We start from the raw sequence: 17897 nt of genomic DNA on the forward strand, positions 1-17897 counted from the left end.
GACACAAGCCAGTGAAAGCGGACTGGGTCTCCTCACTTGTTTGTAGACCACTGGTTCCCAACCCTTCTTTGGCCATGCCCCACCTAAGCCTCTTTAAAATCCTGATCCCCCTTCCCCCATAATTCTTACTTTACTCAAAAAGTGAACTCTACTCATGCGGAGGAAACCTAAAAGGCCATTAGCTCGATTTAAACAAAGTTCAAATTGCCCTCGTGGGGCGTGGGCCCCACGTTGGGAACCACTGTTTTAGACCGACCTCACGAAGTGTGGCAGGGCCAGGCCAGGCGCCTTGTCCACGAGGCCCATTCTACTTGCGTGGCATTTCAGCTCCCCGAATTCCTATGTTGAGTGGCTGAGGATTTTGAAAGCTGTAGTCCCCGCACATCTAAAGGTGGGCACGGAAAAAGCGGTGGGGGGAGAGAGGACGTTTGAAAAAGGCCGAGCTAAAGCGCTGGCGCTAACTCTTTAGTCCCAGCCAAGGGAGCGAGTTGGGCCGCTGCTACCATGTCCTTGGGGCACCCAACTCAGCTGCACCGTGACGCGCCACCACCCTGTCGGGCCCCAAATCCCAGCAGCCGCGCTTAAATGTCCGATCTAAGATCTGGCTCTCCAGCAACCCGCTTTGCCTGCAAAGGATGCCGATTACATGCAATACCTCGCCCCAAAGGAGCGACCGTGCGGGCCCTTTTTGGATGCCGTAAAGTTTTTAGAACGACTTAAGTTTTCCACGTAAATAAGGGATTCACGCTGAAAGGGAAGTTGGTGTTACAGCCTTAAACTTTGTTGGCCTAGTAGTGTTGTTCCCTAAAAGGTAAATTAATTATTTCCCAGAGGGATGCCCAACCTAAGAACTCTTGCCATAAAACCTGAGTGCAAATGTCCCCCTTAGGAACCAATCAGGATGCCAGTAAGTCAAGCTGTCTCGAAACGAACCACGGTCCCGCCTCGTTTTCTGTGGAATCGGCGAGTTAGTAAATCACAGAAGGCGAACGAATCCCTTTCACTCCGGCCTCCTACAAACCAAATGCGAGCCAAAACAAAAATCCTCGGATTTTCGCGGGGCTCTGGGGCAACACTTCACCAGGCCTTTCTAGGGCCTGATGATGAAAGAGACGAAACACCCCATGACCAGCCGTTGCCTGCTCTTGCCACAGTTGCATCTTTCCCAAGTCTTTGTCCTCTTTGGTGGCCGCCTTTCTCATGCAACTCGGCTCTAACAAAAGAAGGACTTGGAACCCCCCTCCCAATTCTCACTCAGATTGGGGGCATCTCGCTTGCACCGAGCCCCGGTGAGATAAAAGGAAAAAAGTGTTGGGATGCAAAAGTTTTATCCAGGTTTAACTGGTGCTGTTCTCCGCTCCCCACCCCCCACGCTGTCCCCCCTTCCTTTCCGCTACAATTTTCATACAGTTTTGAAATATTGTAGTACCATCGATCCTAATCATATTCTGCAAAAAATAAATTGGTCGCAAGTAATAGTTTTGCGTTTTAAAGGAATTTTTCTTCAGAGTTGCTTATAATATTGAGACTACCTTTCTTAATCAAGCACCACAGCCTACCTCTCTCTCTCTCTCTCTCTCTCTCTCTCTCTCTCTCTCTCTCTCTCACACACACACACACACACACACACACACACACACACAAATCCTCTGCCCAGTCGACACTCAAAGAGGAGCCTCCGCTGCTTGCTGGATGGGTAGATGAGAAATAGATAGCTGGGTGGTTAATCCGGCCGAGCAGCCTCCCGAGTTTCGCCCCTAATCTGGGAACAAATGGCCAACCTCTGCGACTGGCATTTTCGCTTTTCTTTTCTCAGGGCGGGGACGCGTCCCCGCTTGTGTGGAGCGATTGTGCGGGGCTCTGTTGGAATTTGGCAGCGCCGGGCCTTGGAGAGGCGCCCCATGCTGACTCTCATTCAACCGGCCTGTCCTCCGTGAGCCTTGGAAGTTTCCCTCGGCCGGGCGCTCAATGGCTTCACAAAGCTGATTACAAGCTTCAGCGCATTCCTGAAGGAGCCAGAAGCGACGCAGGTGCAAACGAGCCGAGGGAGCCCCTTCGCCCGACCGCCGAGAGGGGCGAGCTGGGAAAAGGAAGGCCTGGACCACACAGAGCCGAGGCCGGCCTGCCTGCCTTGGGAACGGGGGGTCATTAGCCGCTCCTTTCAGCGGGGATCCAGAAAGCGCCGCAGCGCACGGAGAGGCCCTGGGAGAGAGCCCAGCGAGAGGTTTGCGGGGGGAGCTCTCTTGGCAAGCGGCAAGGAGCGCCCCCCTCCCGCACCGGATGGGCCCTCTCTTGGGAAGGAGCCCAAGGCCCAGCGTCTGACTCTCGCCAGCTCCTGGGCGGCAGCCAATTCGCATCTCCAGCAGCAACGCCCGCCAAAGCACTTTTCCTCCCCCGTCACTGGAGTGGTTCGATTCCCCCCCACCCTTCTGTTTTGAACTTCCACGGCAGCAGTTTAAAATAGAGGGAGGTTGGGGGGGCACATAATTGCTTGACGCGGAAGGAACCGCGAGCGCTTGTGCACCCTCATTCCCTCCCGCACTCCCTGGAAGCCCCACGAGCTTCCAAGACTTCGGCTCACCTCCGCGGGGGATGAAAGGGCGGACAATTGTTTGGCGACCCAATGGGGGCCTCTCCCTAACTGGGCTTGTCCTCCCCTCTTTCTCGGCGGGGGAACAGGGGGGCGGTGAGTGGAAGCCCTAAGAATTCCTCGGGATCGAGCGCGCGTCCTTCCCCTCCCCTCCCCAACAGGACATTTTCGCTCCTATTAAATAATAAATTAAATCCTAACCGGGGGGGGGGGAAGGGTGATTCTTTCCCGTCAGGAACAGCGCAGTGGAAGCAACCGAGCTCTACAGGGCCGACCGGGGAGTCAACCAAAAGTTCCCCATTCCTTCCCTGAACCACATCCCCAGGGCCTTTTGCCCCCCAGCCCCAGCATCCCTCCCGCTCGGTCAGCCACCCTCGCCGGCTCAGAAACGCCTGGCCAGGATCTGTCCCCAAGATCGGTTGCCTGGAAGACAAGGTGCAGCTTTCGGATGTTCTTTTGTCTGATAACTAATTCAAGTTAATGCGATCTTTATATAAAGCTAACAGCGGATAATTGTCTATTTTCTCGCCAACAATCTCCATCACAATCACTTATCTGGAAACCTGCGGTTGTATTAATCGTTATATATTCATCGAGATAAGCGCCTCTTGAACGATCAGTAAACACTGGGAAGGAGATTAAACCCGTTCTGGAGCCTGTTCGGTTCTCTCCGTATTCTTCACCCCGGAGTAGGGAGCACCAAAGACCCAAAGGGCAAGGAACGGGCGAAAGGAGGGGCGTGTAACCAACGGCAGCCTGGAAAGTGAGAGCCAGCTGAGCACCCATCCCAGGCAGATGCTACCAGTTGGACTCCGCACCTTTCCAAAGCGGCCTATCGCAACCAGGTCCAGGCTATCTGGAGGCGACCCTTTTTTTTGGGGGGGGGGGGGTGTTGTAGTCTCAACTGAAGCAGCTATGTGGTCGTCTGGAATGCCAGCCACAGGGAGCTTCAGAGCCAGAGTGCCCATTTTTTTCTTCTTTTCATCGTCCTTCACTCCCCAAAGTAAGGGAGTGGGCCTGTTTTTTTGCGGGATTGCGCAATCCAGACCAATCTTTCAAATAGCGACCCTATAGATCTCCGCTCCCTTCCGATCCTATAGTTGCTCCCCTGGCGGGAACATGGCCCACTTCCGAAGGAACGCGGAGGGCGGTCCAGGAAACCACAGTGGCCAGAATCTAAACGCCGCTTTTCGCGAGCTTCAACAGGTTCATCCGATTGTTCCTTGGCGATCTCCGGGAGATGCCGACAGGAGACCTTCGGAAGCCAAGGTGATGGCTCCAGCCATTCTGCCTCGAAGCCGAGATTCAGCAGTGGGCCGAATTGAGCCTTTAATTATAAATAAATAATTGTAACTCTTCCTTTCTCCCTCCTTCCTTCCCTTTTTCCTTCCTTCCGCTGATTGTGGACGTCAGTGGGATTAAGGCACTGGCTTTTGGGTCTCAGCATCGCTGGAGTCCTGCCACATATTTATTTCCTTCTTCCTGGCTAAGCAGATGTTGAGGGGGGGGACTGGGGAGGCGGCGAGTAGAGGGGATGGTTGCACTGTAAAGAGACGCGAATGCCAGAAATCCAGAACTGCCGCGGAATAATCCCGATTGCTTAGAGCCTTAGGCCAATTCTTTTCAGGAAATGTCTGTCTGTCTGTACTTACATTTAAAGAAATGCAAAAAGTACGTAAGACCCGGGTGGAGGGAGGGAAGGGGCAGACAGGAGAGGCGAGGGTGGGAATACAATAATCTCGGATCTCCAACGCTTGGTCTTCGTTTTACGAAGTCAAAGAGAAAGTGCCAAATCAGCTCCATCTTGGGCGAGTGCCTGTTGAGCTAAGCCAGCCTCTGCCTCTTCTAACAAGCCAGCTCGCAAAATTTTCCCTGGAGACGGGAAGAGAGTGGAGGATTCTTCCGGGGATAAAGAACTCCCTTGTTTGCTTTTAATTTTTTTAAAATAAAAAAGTATCAATATTTAACAAAATGTAGGGCAACCTCCATTGCAAACTTCTGAGAGCTAGCCAGACATCAATGAAAATGGAACGGTTTTAAAAACTCCAAATTCTCACCGTACTGTTTTTTCCTTGGTCACCAATTCAATCTGCTCCAGTGCTTAACCCCCTAAACTTAATCTTTCAAAGTTTAGTCTCCTAAGAATCAAGCAGGAGAAAGAGTCTTTGTAAGGAATTAATCAAAGCTTTACTTTCTTGGACTCAAGAAGATGAATGGCTTTTGGGGTGAGGGTTATTATCGGAATATTATCTGAATAATAGACACTCTTCTCTAAGGGAACATAGCCGGTCACGATTTCATAAGATTCCATCTACTCTTTGAGTCATCCATATTTTCTTGGTCAGTTGTAAGAAGAGACATGTAAGAAGGTGAGAAATTATGAATTAAAAATATTTGTAGTGCTCTGTACTATCATCTAGCTGGAATTAAACATTTGTGACTTTGTGATAGAGATCACAGAACCTTGGATCCGGAGTAATTCCTATTTAAAAAAACTAGGACAGAACAGTTTTCCTTCCCCCCACCCCCTTCCTTTTCCCTGGCCATGCTCCCCGTTGCTCAGATCAGCTCCTTAGAGTGTCTGGCTTGGGCAGGATGTGTGAGCAAATCACCCACATCATCTCTCACCTGAATCTTGTCATCTCTGCCATCTCCAAATGATGTGGGAACAATGGGGGTGGGGTGTCCCTTGGAAAGCCCAAGCTGCTCAATCAGGCAGAACAGTCTATGCAAATAGGTTGGAATGGCAAAGAAGGGGAGAACAGTGGTTCCCATTGTCTTGCACAGTGCAAAGCCAAGGCAACTGCAGCGATGCTGCAGGCACAGACCACCGGTTGCTACTATATGGTCAGCAATGCAAGCAGTCCAGCAGCTACAATGACTAGTGAGGTGAGCCCAGGGTGGTAGTAGCCCTCTGGATCATAATAAGCATCAGAAACAAGCAAGCCAATCACCTGCACACCATCAGTTAAAGCTGCTATAGGAAGCTAAAGTAATCTTCAAAATTTACTTCCCGAACCTTCTCTTTCTCTCCCCCCCCCCCCACCAAATGCACTCTTAATCTTGCCTTAATCTAGACTGACATTATCATTAGCTGGTATCTCCGGATTGGGCATTTAACTTGCAGAGTCATGTACTGTAAATATATCCTTGAAAACCCAGGGTAGATTGGGAAATAACCACTAAACCTGGGATTTTCAACTCTGAAACCCAGTTCTAAGCAATATGAAAGTTCTGTAGCAAAATGAAACTGACAAAGTGCTTAGCAACAACTGCTTACCAATTACTAATCCATCCCTTGTGAAAGCAATCAGGAATTTTGCATTAGTGTAACTAATTATCATATTTTTGTGTGTGTAGGTCATTGGATGACTGGAACATCATTCAGTGAGAGAGGAGTAAGCTATGTTCTTGAACTAGAGCTCTGATGAAATGGATGATAGTCCATTCTATTGTAAATATCTTTAAGGGGCCAATAAAAAACATTGTTGATGCCAAAAGTCAAGAGTGACTCAAAGGCACACACAAAACAAAACATTCCACCTTTCAAAGGCTAAGGTTTTTTGCATCAGAATCATAAAGGTATCCTTCCTTGCAGAGAGTAGGAGAAAGACAGAGGGGAGATGTGATAGGAAATAAAAGACAGAAGGTTCAGCATTACAAAAGTTATTGTAAATCAGGTTAAATTGGAGTTCTGGGGTATGAGGAATACTTTGCTTGGTAGTTTATAAATACTTTTAAATTGCATTCCTATAAATACTTTGGAATAAATTCATTCTATGCCAAAGATTGCACTGCTAAACTGAAATACAAAAACAGCTCAAATTTGCTTTCCTTTCTTTTAGGCAGCTCTTGTGATCATCCTTCCGGTTTTAGTTCTCAAAACTAAGCTTTGCAGATAGAAATGGTTCTTCTTTTCCAGGACAAGTCTTATTAACTGAAGTCAGGGCTACAAAGGACTTCAAAAATAGATATCTGGCTGAGACTTTGGAAGAATGAAATTAGTATTGCACTAGATAGATAGATTTACTAAGGCAGTTACTGAACTGAGTACTTAGTAAATCTCTTGTCACAAAATCCATTAGATAGAGCAGCACCTAATACTGTTTCCTCCCTCTCAATAACTATTTGCTTCTTGTAAGCATTTATTCTCTATATTTTCTCGGCATTCCAGGAAAACTTTTTCCTGCTGTTCTCAAATTAATCACAGCGTTGTTTTTTTAAAGATAACAAAAATAACCTTGCCTTAACACTGGTTACAATCTGAGACTAGAATTATATAGTATTTAAACATCTTATTAAAATTTCTTAGGTTGGTAAAATTTAATTTCATGATTTTTCCCCCAGCACAAAGCAACTGCACATGTAATAGGAAAAAAAGGAATTTAAAACCTGTAAAAAGCAAAACAACTTATTTACATACAAATAAGACGGCATGCCATATCCAAGCTTCCAGTTCTAGAACGTACAGTAGAGTGCCTTAAGCCAGGCATTGAGATTCGTATACCACATCATTTAACCCCCAAGTCTCTGTGAGTATACACAATAATAAGGAAACAATGCTTTCATCAAGGAAAAGCAGCCTATAGAACCTTGTTTCAACCAGCAACTTCCCTTCCTTAGTACCACCCAATGTGGCAATTAGTGATTTTTCTAAAGGTCCTATTAATATAAATGAGCCTTTTTTTTCTTAACCTTAATTGCTGTGCAAATTGGATTTTCAAGGTAATGGAAGGAGGGGATGAAAGGGTTCATCTGTCCAGCACTGACTCCAGATTTCTTCATCCCTGGAATGTGGGACTGCAAAAATAGAAATGCAACTACCCGGCATCACTTCACATTTCAATAGAGGTACAGATTTGGCCACATCAAAAGATTTTTAAGAAAATGGTCCCTCAAGGCTTTTTATTTTGGCTATAGAGCAATACTTAATATGTAGGATTATACAACCAATTGCTTTGATTTGGTGTTGACCCTAATGATCTTAAAATGGTGAACTGTATTCTTCATTAAATATTGATTATTTAATTTCAATCAGATCCATTTTAGTTTTTATCCTCACTCCAGGCACTACTTTGCTTTAACCTGGCTGCTTCAAAGGCCAATTGTGAAATTAATCTCTAGCTTGAACAATAAAACTATTTTTGTATTTCTTCCAAGACGGTCCAGTGTAAAAACTGTGTTCACATATTGCACAGGATCATACTTCTCCTTCTTCTTGAGATTGCATGTTAGTCAACATTGGAAGCATTCCTAAAGCTAAATTACTATTTATTCATATGATTTATATGGCTGTCCAACAAGCAAAAGTGTCCCTCCAAGAATTATAAACAGAAGTTTATAAATAACAATTTAACAACAATACAACACATCTTAAGGGATGAGCCTCTTTAAAATCTCACCCCAATGCGGAAAGAAATAGTGTATCATTAAGGCCTCCCTGAAGGCTAATAGTGCCAGGGCCAGTCAAATCTCAGGGAAGAGTACATTCATACCCAATAGCAACTACTTTTTCTAGTTGCTGTGAACCAGAATTTGAAACCAAACTTTATAATTGGTTTCAAATTATAGGAAGACTTGAGCCATGATTAAAGGACCACAAAAGAAGAGGAATAAGTTGTAGTATATCTATTCTTACAAACCAGAGTAACTGACTAAGTGATGTAGGAAACTCAAAATTGGCCATATTCTGGGGTGTTTGAAGGGGAACAAAAAGTCATTCCTGCAAAACACTGGCCTCTGTACCTCATATTTCAAAGGAAGCACAATCTCATTCAGAATATGAAACATAGCCTTTTTAATATTAGTTTCCCTTAAGAAACAGTAACATATTCTTTTTAAAGCAAAGTAATTGTTATGGATATAATTCTGCCAACTGCAATAGTGAAAAGTTCTTGTAGGAAATTTGAAGTATAAAAACTGGACGGAATGACCCTGCTTTTCCTTTCTGGATGATTCTTCCCCACTGCATATATTTAAGTTCCTTATTTTAAAGTATGTTTTATATCTAAAGATGAGATCCTTTAACCCAGCACAACTGGCTCTTAAACATGTTTAAACACCTTTATCCCTAACATTTTCTGCTTTGTTGAATGCCTCTGTTCTTATGTATTCCTCCTCTTTAAGCCAATACATTCCTTTAAGCCAATTTTCTTCTATAAAAGACTTGCTTTCCAACAAAGCAATGCTTAAGACAACTTCACAAAAGACAACTAGTCACAAAAATAAGGCCATCTAAACTCTGGAAATATTAGGCAAATATTAGACAAGGTATCTGACACAGATGGAACAGGCATTGATTGGCCTGAGTTTCTAGGCCTCTCCATCCATTACCTCTTACCTTAGTTATATTGTACATGTTATTATGTAAAGTTGCCTGATGGTATCCTCTCCAGCCCATCTCATCTGTTATATTGCTATGTTTTCTGGGGCTGCAATGCAGCTCTATCCCGCACACAACCTAATTTTGAGCTGAAGATAATCAGACTCTCTCCATGACCTCATTATTGTTCCCTTCTCCAGATTCCAGTGGACACCAAACTCCACTCCAAACTCCAAATGCTCCAAACCCGACTGCAGGAAATAGGTAACAGAGTGGTCAATGCCTGCAATGCACTACCTGGCTTTGTGGTTTCTTCCCCAAATCCCCAAAACTTTAACTTTAGACTGTCTACTGTCAAACTCACTCCATTCCTAAGAGGTCTGTAAGGGGCATGCATAAGCGCACCAACGTGCCTACCATCCCTGTTTTTTATTCATATCCATTTCGTGTAGCCAAAATCATGTTTCTGCATGTGTATATATATCTAGTCTAATATATGCGTGACAAAATAAATAAATAAAAATAAATAAACTTTGACCTAAACTCTGGAACTGCATATTTTGCCCATCTATACGGTGGAGAGATACAAAAATTAGACCATTTGATTTTGGTATTCTCCTGAGCAAATTTTTTCTTCTCCTAATAATGAGTAAAAAGAGTAGAAGAACATATCTTCTCCTATTTTCAATTTCCATGTGGTTTAACTTATTGTATAAAGAGTGTCTACAATAAAAATACTTAGCAAAGGGCTAAGCTAAGTTGACTGCAATGATGTTTTTAAAGAATTAGTTCTTTTTTCCCTTGGCCCTGACTTCTCTGGATTTTTAAAAGCCGATTGTGTCCGTATGTGTCTCTGTGTGTTTACTATTTGAACAGAAAATACATTTTATATAGAAATTCTTTGAATCTTTTAAATCACTCAGACTAAGTGTTAAAGGCGTGGGCTCTTCAAAAGGAGGTTGAAAAAAGGATGGGCTATCAGTAGCTTTAATTATCTTAAAAGGGTTTTTAGGTTGCTACAGTCCTATATCATGTTATAAATCTTTATAAGCCTTATTCTAATTAGCCTTAAGAATATGTAATTGACTGTGGGTTACAATTATAGGTTATCCCCTCCCTCAAATCCTTACTTTAAAGACAGAATAAAGTGGGAGGCTGGCATCTATCATGTATCATTTTCAGGTTTAACTGATTTGAACTGTGGGTGTGCAAATATAAGCAGAAATCAATTGTCTCTGTTGCCAAAAAAATAAATGGGAAAATAGTCAGACAGAAGTATCTATTTATTGCTTTTGGCCCATGCTTCCTTGATGAAAGAATAAATACTAAATATAAGACATTTTCAAGGGTTTTATCTCTTCGCCCTGCCATACAAACTAAGAAGGAGCTTGGGGAAAAAAAGAGATAAAAATAAAAGAAGAAGAAGCTGAAGACAGGTTAAGAGCATTTCCTTAAAAATATTCATTCATTTTCTTTAAAACTGAGATGAAAGGTTTATTGAGGGGAACAATTACAGACAATTGTCCAACTATTTTCTTTAAATTTATTTGCCTTATTAGTCTTGTGGTTTTTGTCATTCATTTGGGTTACAAGATTGCCCAAGAAAATAGGGGAAAGCAACCAGGCTCCTTATCAACACTTTGGAGTACATCTTTCACAAACCCTCATCATGGTTCATTTTGTCCAAGGCTTATGGAAGATATGCATCAGATTGTCGATCTCTGTGTTTAAGCAAGATGTCTGCCTACCTTATGCACTTTACTGTTCATCAGCCAGCTCTAATACATCATGAATAAATATAAAGGGTTACAGGATATGAGTTGAAAAGCTCAAATGATTGTTTAATTGAGCTACAGTTTACTGTTCGCTGATAATTACACTGAAATTAGATTGGTAATTTATCCAGAAGCTTTATAATATGTGTAATACTAAAATGTGTGCATATATGCGTCTAGAAAGAAAAAGAAACTAACTAGTACAGAATCAAAATTTCACATACTGTTCTTGAACAAAAATATATCTGATTAATTCATTCATAGAAAGAGAATGTTCTATGACCACAAGTGTTATACAATTGATCAGATTGCTTATACCATTCAAATCAAACCCTCTAAATAAATATATTTCCTTCCACTTTTCAACTATTTTCTAACATAAAGATTTCAACCAAACATAAAAGTTTACTCTAAAATACAAAATCTTTCCTCTGATTTTTCTTATATTTTAAAAATAATACAACAAAATATTTCCGATTCATGTTTAGCCTACTACTACCAAATACATCTAAAGTTAAGGTGGAATGGTATTACTTTGAGATATGAGTTATATTAACAAATTTACAAAAATAATGTCTTCTATTGCAGGATAGCTTTAAGCAACTGCATACATAGTTTTGGGCAGAATTATAACTGATTTGTCTATGGTATTTTTTTCCTCAAAATGTTGTTTAAAATTTCCATGATTTACTTGCCCTCTTTTCTATATAAAACAATCTCACTTATTACTAATCAAGATCATCAAAAGAATATAATTCTTTGTAAATATGCAGGATGTTTGTGATCAGCATTTAAATCTGCCACTAAAATCCTTCTAAAGTATTATCTGCCAACTTGAACATTCCACTCAGTTAGTGAGCCATGTTCCAAATTTCAAAAATTTATGTTCCCAAATACTATCAAGATTTAGTTTTCCAGTAAGAATCAGTGTTGATCACTCATATGCTTATTATGTTTTTGTTACTGTATTGTTTAATTGCTCCCTGTGTTTTTTAAATTGTAAACTACCCAGAGTTTCTGGGAGTTGGATGGTATAAAAGTTTAATAAACAAGCAAATGAACAAATCTTACAGGGATGCTATTGATTTGTTCCTTTTGTGTGTGTGTGTGTGTGTGTGTGTGTGTGTGTCTTCAAATCAGTTTTTAATTCCAGGCAACTGCCAGAACTAATCCCTGCAATTTTTTTGGCAAGGATTTTCAGAAGTGGCTTGCCATTGCCTGCTCCTTTCTAGAGCTGAGAGAGAGGGCCTGGCCTAAGACCACCCAGCTGGCTTTGTGCCTAAGGCCTCAAGGTTTCTAGCTTGGTGCCTTAACTACTACACCAAATGGCCTCTCCCCTGCTACTTCTACTAATTGCAGAATGGATCTATGCAACCCTTCCCCATGATCTATCCACCAACACCACAACCAACCCATTTATTTATCTTTTTCCATTTCTGGCAGATGAGATCAGGTTGCTGGAACTAACCTGGATTCCATATGGCAAGTATCTGAATATTACTTTCCAAGACTGATAAAATCAGAAACCTTGCCCCTACTTCCCAACAACTCATTCTATGTATGTCCTTTGGGCAGATACTTTATTTCACCCTTGGTGTGCCATGTGTGAAAGAGGAGTGTCAAAACTCATGTGCTACATAATCTATTGTGCATACTAAAAACAAACCTACAACAGCAATGAATTATTAAAATGCTCACCATTTGACAAATAGCCGGGGTTGCAATTTCATGTGCCATCAAAGGAGAAAAACAAAATCTCACAAAATTCAGTGTGACTTGTTTCTGGCTAAATCTGCGAATAAATAAGAAAAAACCAAATCAAAATTACTTTATAGCACTCAGATACCCTTTGCTAGAATATCTAGAAATAACTAACTTTGCAGATATCCCCATACTGATTTGATCACTAGTTCTCAGCAATTGGGGAAAGAACCTAAACTTGAATCTTGGAAAATGGAAGCTAATTTTCATTCCCTGTTACAATCTTTGCCAAGGGCAACAGTAAAAAATATTGGGTTTCTGTCTGAATGGTCTCTTGTGACGAGCCGAAGACAGAGAGTGGAAGTGTGACCTTCCTCCCATATTTGGGCATACCAGGGGTTGTGACTTTAAATATATATATATATTCCTCCCATATTCCTTGCTTCCTGTAGTTTTCTTCTCTTGGTTCCATAGGAGTTTATAAATGTACAGAACAGATAAATGGTTCCTGGGTGTCTTGATGGAAAATCCCAATAATAATAACTCCTGTAATTACAAAGGAGTTATTTACTTTGAAAGTAAAAGTTATTTCTAGTTATACCTCCCTCCCTCCCCCCCTCTCTCTCTGCTATAAGGTTGCTTCCTGCTCCATTTTTAAACAGTTTCTTTTAAGAATTGGAGAATAACTTTTAATGTCTGTAGATAGAACCGAGCGCACCCTAAAGACAGTGTAAATGAAGATGAATAAACCTGCTTGTCTCAACAACTGAAGGGAATAGATTTTACTTTTGTTTCATTTTGTTTTGCTTCCCCCACCCTCAGCATTCAAAAACTATCCTTATCCCTTTACCACATCATCATTCCATTCAATGTTTTTATCCAGTCATGGTAAAAAGTTCTTCCAGCCCTATAACAGGTTCTTCCTTATTTTGTTGTTATGAAATAGGCTGTCATTATTTTCACTGCTTACTGGGAAAATTGACGCTCAGAGAGTTGGGAGGAAAAAAACCATGCAGTGAAAAGCAGGGATTTGAAATAAACATTCTGACCTGGAACTTAGCACAGTAGCTGGTAGGCAAGGCCAGAATATAATTTTCTTAAAGACTCTGGAAGATTTACTGTTCTGCTTCTTGTACAATAAATGCAGTGAAACACATTGCAACGGGTGCAGTAAGCTGGAAGCCAAAGCTCACCAACATATCCCAAAAGTACTTTCTGAACAGAGGTATTTATAATCAAAATGTCGTTCTTTCATGAGAATACAAACACTGTAACACCGCCACAAAGGACTGTGTGGGAAAAATACTATGCATTGTATTCTGTGATTCATTTTCTTTCTATTTTTACCTTAATTCTGTCTAATTACTGTATTGTGATCGAAGTCTGCAATCTTAAATTAACTATCAGCTAAACTTTTGAAGTACCCTACAAATGCAAGATAATGATTAAATTTAAATTACTATAAGTTATTGTGCAATGTCTACACAGTGGCAAAGCAAACTCTTTAGGTTTTCTATTCACGTCTCATTAAGGCTTTGTTTCTTTCTTTGAAACCTGAAGAGGAACACAATTCCAAAGGATCAGAATGATGCAGAAAATATAAAACACTTTTTGGCTGAAATCTGACACATGCAGAATACCCCAAAACATGGGTGTGGATCCTAGATTACCTAAAATGTTGTAAAATATTAAAAACATAAGCAATCTTAAAATCATGTATGAGTAGAATAACATTTCATTTTTGTCCCGACTCAACTGACTTCTGGCCTAGCTTTGCCTAATTTGAGAGTGTGATTCCAGCAGGGCATCCAAAACTGAAAGAAGAGACCCTAAAAATTGAACATCTCTGGCCTAAGTGGATAATCCAAATGGTTCTAGCATCAAATTATTGCTGCAGAAAAAGTTAACTAAACAGGAATAAAGGAAGGGATATTTCTTTTCATTTGGAAGAGGAGAACTATTGGCAAAAACAGTTTAGTATTTAATTTATCAAAAGTTTCTCATATTTTGGACAGGAAATTTGAGATTTGCACTGCTACTGGGTGGTAGATTGTGTGTTTAAATCTTGACTTTCTGTATAAAACATACAGGAGTGTTATGACAACAAGCAAATGAATACCAAATATTGAATCTTTATCACTTATCTTTGTCCTTCTTTCACATTTTTTCTTCTTCTGTTCAGTTGTGTCTGATTCTCGGCGATTGCCGAGTCCTTTGGGATTGGGCGGCATATAAATTCATTAAATTTGGAATTTGGAATTTTGCCTGGACCAGTCCCTGCTGTATTCTTGATAAAGTTGTTCAGAAATGGTTTGCCAATGCATCCTTCCTGGGGCTGAGAGAAAGTGAATGGCTCAAGGTCACCCAAGCTGGCTTTGTGCATAAGTTGGGACTAGAACGCAGAGTCTCCAGATTTGTAGCCTGATGTCTTAACCATTACACCAAAGTTAATTACAGTTAATTAAATACAGGAAGTTAAGTGGAAATAGACTGTGGGAAAAGTCTTGTTCCTCTATTTCAGTGTTTCTCAGTCTTCACCACTTTAAGATGTGTAGACTTCAACTTCCAGAATTCTGGCAAAGGTTGAGAAACACCAATTTACCCCAAGGACTGATTTTGTTCTTAAAATCATGTCTCCATGTTTTCTTTGTGTTTGGGGAGGATCCCAGTTTAAAATATGTGGATTTATCTAGTAGATTCAAATTTTAAGCTTCAGCCACAATCCCCTTCATTAACTACAACATTGTACCTAGAGGCAGATTGTTCTATCACAAATATTAGCGGAAAAGTAGTTTTTTTTTTTTTTAGGATTTTATTGAGGATTTATATGCCGCCCTTTTCCCTGAGGGGACTCAGGGCGGCTTACAACAATGAGGGGAAGGGAGTGCAAGACAAGACTTAAAAAGAAAAAAGAATCGTGAATAAAAGAAAATTATCCATAAAAACACAACATTCACTCAACATTCGGGCGGGGTGAGAGTAATCCTATCCCCAGGCCTGACGGGATAGCCAGATCTTGAGGGCTGTGCGGAAGGCCTGGACTGTGGTGAGGGTACGGATCTCCACGGGGAGGTTGTTCCATAGTGTCGGAGCTGCAACTGAGAAGGCTCTCCTCCGCGTAGTCGCCAGTCGGCACTGACTGGCGGATGGAATTCGGAGGAGGCCTACTCTGTGCGATCTGATGGGACGCAGGGAGGTAATTGGCAGGAGGCGGTCTCTCAAATAGTCAGATCCACTACCATGGAGCGCTTTATAGGTGGTAAGTAAGACCTTGAAGTGCACCCGACGATCAACAGGTAGCCAGCGCAGCTCACGGAGGATTGGTGTTATATGGGCGAACCATGGTGCGCCCATGATCACTCGCGCGGCCGCGTTCTGAACTAGCTGAAGTCGCCGGATGCTCTTCAAGGGCAGCCCCATGTAGAGCACATTGCATTATTCCAGCCTAGAGATCACAAGGGCTCGAGTGACTGTTGTGAGAGCCTCCCGGTTCAGGTAGGGCCGCAACTGGCGCACCAGGCGAACCTGGGCAAATGCCCCCCTGGTCACAGCCGACAAGTGGTGGTCAAAACTCAGCTGTGGATCCAGGAGGACTCCCAAGTTGCGGACCCTGTCTGAGGGGTATAAATTTTGCCCCCCCAGCCTGATTGATGGAACGTTAGCCGAATTTTGGGGAGGAAAACACAACAGCCACTCGGTCTTTTCCGGGTTGAGCACCAGTTTGTTAGCTCTCATCCAGTCTTTAACAGCCTCAAGGCCCCGGTTCATCACGTCCACCGCTTCATTGAGTTGGCACGGGGCGGACAGATACAACTGCGTATCGTCCGCATATTGGTGGTACTTAATCCCGTGCCTCCGAATGATCTCGCCCAGCGGTTTCATGTATATGTTAAATAGCAGGGGGGACAGAACCGAGCCCTGCGGCACCCCATAGGTTAGGGGCCTCGGGGACGATCTCTCCCTCCCCACCAACACCGACTGCGACCTGTCCGAGAGGTAGGAGGAGAACCACTGTAAAACAGTGCCGCCCACCCCCACCTCCCGCAGTCGTCGCAGAAGGATACCATGGTCGATGGTATCGAAAGCCGCTGAGAGGTCGAGGAGAACCAGGATGGACGCGTAGCCTCCATCTCTGGCTCTCCAGAGATCATCGGTCAATGCGACCAAAGCGGTTTCAGTGCTGTAACCGGGCCTGAAGCCAGACTGGAAGGGGTCAAGATAGTTAGCTTCCTCCAAGGTACGCTGAAGCTGTAAGGCCACCACCTTCTCAACAACCTTCCCCACAAAGGGGAGGTTGGAGACTGGACGATAGTTGTTAAGAACTGCTGGATCCAAGGACGGTTTCTTCAGGAGGGGCCTCACCACCGCCGCCTTAAGCGCGGTGGGGAGGTGTCCCTCCCGAAGAGAGGCGGTAACAATCGCCTGGATCCAGCCTCGTGTCACCTCTCTGCTGTTGGCAGTCAGCCAAGAGGGACACGGGTCCAGTACACAGGTGGAGGAACTCACAGCTCGCATAGCCTTGTCCACATCCCCAGAGGCAACATCCTGAAACTCAACCCAGAGATGGTCTACCAAGTTATTCCCCTGTGTCCCGGCTGGATCTGCGGGGGTGGAGTCCAGTTCCGATCGAAACCGAGCAACTTTGTCCGCCAAGAACTGACTATATTCCTCAGCCTTACCCTGCTGTTGTATGTTTAGGATCAAATTTCCTGCCAAACATACTGCCTCTAAAAACACTCATTTTAAATTGGATTAATAAATAGCAAAATCACATAGAAACTATTTTCTGACTCTTTATTGTAACTAAAGTGTATAAAGTAGTTTGCAGACCCATATAAAAGCATTTGTGGGCTCACATTCATGTCTGCATTATGACACATGCATCTCCAAGGGGACCAAGATGTGTATGACAAATGAAAGGGTTGTGGTAGAGTTAAGAACTGTTAGTTAACTCGTCTCTTTTTATCAGAGATCCAGGAAGCACATGAGAGATTTCACACAGGTAGGGTGTGCATTGGATCTCCTTGCAACATCTTGGCATCTTTCAACACTCCTATCTATGGTCAGAAGGAACTTCTTAGTTAAATAAAATCAAGTTCCTATATTCTTACCTGTACATAGACATATACATCTCTCTCCAGGTGTTAATTAATTTAGAAAGGATGTTGACCTTCAGTTACTGTTGTGCTTCTTTTGTACACATGCCATGTTAAAGTTTCTACTATTTGCCTTTAATTTCTTCACTGTTTGTTTTTCTGCCTCTCTTACAAAGCATGCCTCCACTTTATCTGCCATCTAAGGATCTCGTTTCATGCAGCTGATGAGATGGATTCTAGCCAGCAGAATTAGGTTACAATAAATTTATGAGCCACAACAGTTTCCCCAATTCTTGTTGCCGCAGATGAACAGGGAACCGTTTCTTAAAGCCTGTCCCTTTTCACTCTGTATGGCCGTATCGGCTCCAGGTAAGACTGAGCTCTCAAAGCCTCTTGTTGAATCTGATGGGTCA

The 17897-nt window shown here is 42.7% G+C and overlaps 1 protein-coding gene across 2 annotated transcripts in view; it reads left to right on the forward strand.

The window, feature by feature from the left end:
- Positions 1-17897, forward strand: part of SOX1 (SRY-box transcription factor 1) — a 121717-nt gene that overhangs the window by 85238 nt on the left and 18582 nt on the right. Inside the window, exon 4 of one of the 2 annotated variants that reach the window (XM_087726276.1) lies at positions 9113-9315. The exons of the other annotated variant lie outside the window; for it this stretch is intronic. The gene's annotated coding sequence lies outside the window, so the exon portion shown is untranslated. Of the gene's footprint in view, positions 1-9112; positions 9316-17897 lie in introns of those variants that run through there. 2 annotated transcript variants of the gene reach the window in all.

This window comes from Thamnophis sirtalis, unplaced genomic scaffold (assembly GCF_051295495.1).
Source record: "Thamnophis sirtalis isolate CommonGarterSnake01/CBP01778 unplaced genomic scaffold, rThaSir2_p1.2 scaffold_12, whole genome shotgun sequence".
In the NCBI taxonomy this organism is placed as follows: Eukaryota; Metazoa; Chordata; class Lepidosauria; order Squamata; family Natricidae; genus Thamnophis; species Thamnophis sirtalis.